The sequence below is a fragment of the Empidonax traillii genome, unplaced genomic scaffold (assembly GCF_003031625.1).
Source record: "Empidonax traillii isolate 1590-97213 ecotype Southwest subspecies unplaced genomic scaffold, ASM303162v1 scaffold2114:size46232, whole genome shotgun sequence".
Classification (NCBI taxonomy): Eukaryota; Metazoa; Chordata; class Aves; order Passeriformes; family Tyrannidae; genus Empidonax; species Empidonax traillii.
This window is the reverse complement of record NW_020957307.1, coordinates 1-2,512: the sequence shown is the minus strand read 5'-3', so window position 1 is coordinate 2,512 and position 2,512 is coordinate 1.

The window sequence follows — 2,512 nt, the reverse complement described above, 5'->3', positions numbered from 1 at the left end:
CTTCTGGGCCCCTCAGCCAGGAGAGACACTGAGGGGCTGGAGCGTGTGCAGGGAAGGGAACGGAGCTGGGAAGGGGCTGGAGCAGCAGGAGCAGCTGAGGGAGCTGGGGGGGCTCAGCCTGGAGAAAAGGAGGCTCAGGGGGGACCTTCTGGCTCTGCAATCCCTGACAGGAGGGGGGAGCTGGGGGGGAACAGGCTCTGCTTCCAGAGAACAGGGACAGGAGGAGAGGGAACGGCCCCAAGTTGTGTCAGGGAAGGTTTAGATTGGATATCAGGGATAATTCCTTCATGGAAAGGGTTGCCCAGCCCTGGCACAGCTGCCCAGGGCAGGGCTGGAGTCCCCATCCCTGGGGGGATTTAAAAATCCATGTAGATGTGGCACTTGGGGACAGGGGTCAGTGGTGGCCTTGGCGGCGCTGGGGGATGGTTGGACTCCATGACCTTGGAGGTCTTTTCCAACTGAAAGGATTCCACGATTCCCCGATGTCAGCGCTGTGTTGCTCATCCCGTGCCGCGCCTGAGCCCCACCTGGCTCTGCTGCGAGGGGCAGAGCACTGAAGGGAGGGAATTTGGAGAGCAAAACGAGCAGCATCCCCCTCCCCCCTCTCCCCCCCCCCCCGCCGCATCTCCGAATAAACTCGGTGATTAATCCGGGTGCCTGTGCCGGTGAGTCAGGGCTGCGGAGCCTCGCGCGGGTCCTGGAATATCTCCAGCAATCCCGAGGTACGGTTTGCACGCCGTGCCTTGACAGTGATGAGCAGCCTCGGTAGCAAACCGGCTCTGCGCTGCAATTATCCCGCTGCTCCGGGCTGCGCTTCTCCTCAGGTGTGGCATTAATGTTAATTCCTGCCCTGCCGTTCCATCCAGAGGCTCGGGGAGCTCTCGCGTGCTCTCCGAGGAGAAACTTTGCACCTCTTGTCCTTTAACGGGAAGTTTCGTCACTTTGAGCGCGATGGGGAATTTAGATAAGGATTAACACGCCCCGGGGGAAGGGGAGGGGAGAGGGGGGCAGAGCTCTCCTGCTGCCCGTGTGGCAGCAGAGGGCACGGAGGGAGAGGGCGGTGCCCCTGGGGGGTGACCGGGAGATGGATGGTGGTGGCACAACCAGCAGGACGCTCTCGTGCTCCTCCCGGCTCTCGCTTCCAGCTGTGGCTGTTCAGGAAAGACAACGAGGCAGCTCCTCTGGCCTCTTCTTTGTGGCCCAGGAGGTTGGTGGGTGTGTTCCATCCTGACCCTGGAAGCCCCTGCTGGGCCAAGCTCCGTGTGCTGCCCTTCCCACCTCGGTGGAAGTGCTTGAGTCGATCACAGCCCTTTTTCTTGGCTGGGTTTTGCAGCCCTGAAGGTGTTTGGGGCTGGGAAATGGGGTCATGTGCCGATGGAGAGCTTGGTGGTCTTCAGCCCACCCTCCTCTCCTTCGGGGACAGGCTGGGACAGCTGGGGGGTTCACCTGGAGAAGAGAAGGCTCCAGGGAGACCTGAGAGCCCCTGGCAGGGCCTAAAGGGACTCCAGGAGAGCTGGAGAGGGACTGGGGACAAGGGATGGAGGGACAGGACAAGGTGGAATGGATTTAAGCTGAAAGAGAATACATTTAGATGGAATATTGGGCAGGAATTTCTGGCTGGGAGGGTGGGCAGGCCCTGGCACAGGTTGCCCAGAGAAGCTGTGGCTGCCCCTGGATCCCTGGAAGTGTCCAAGGCCAGGTTGGACAGGACTTGGAGCAACCTGGGCTGGTGAAAGGGGTCCCTGCCCATGGCAGGGGGGTGGATTAGACCTTGAGAGGTCCCTCCCAACCCAAACCATTCCATGATTTGATGGCAAAGCTGCTCTGCCTGGCTGAGCTCCTGCTGCCTTGGGATGGGAAAACCTCCTCACTGGGTTGACCCACAGGACACTCCAGGGCTGAACCGGTGTGGAAGAGGCTCCAACAAGAGGAACTCGACCTCACCACCCTCTCTTGGCCACAGCTGGTGGTGCTCCCCCCCAACTGCCCTGGTGTGTCCCTCGAAGAGCCGTAACGGTGGAAACCAAGAAAACAGAAGGGGCTTAATGAGAAACAGCTCCTGCTCCAGGATCCTGGCAATTACCTCTTCCAGCTCCTTCCCTGAGCCTGCTCCCAGCTGCCCTCCTGCAGCACCGTCTCCTTGGATCCCGGGAGGAGGGAGGGAAAAAAAAAAAAACCCAACCCTGTTTGGCTCCAACTCCCTTCAAAGAACTTCCCCGGCTTTTATAAATTCGCAGCTGTAAGAAAAAAAAAAATAGTTCCACTTTGTGCTTGGAAAAGAGAATAATAGATCAGTAGGGCCTGAACCTTCCAATTCAGCCATCCAGGGAAGTGGGGACAGGCACTTGGATAAATATTTCACTGCTGAGGCCTTTGATATGAAGAACCTGCTTTTCCTCCGGCCCGGGGAGGGAGGGTTTGTTGCCTCTTATGGTAACGAGGAGGATAAATGGAACATCTGCTGGAGGCTCTCTCTGTTTATTTTTTTAATATCAAATATTGTAGAGGGGGG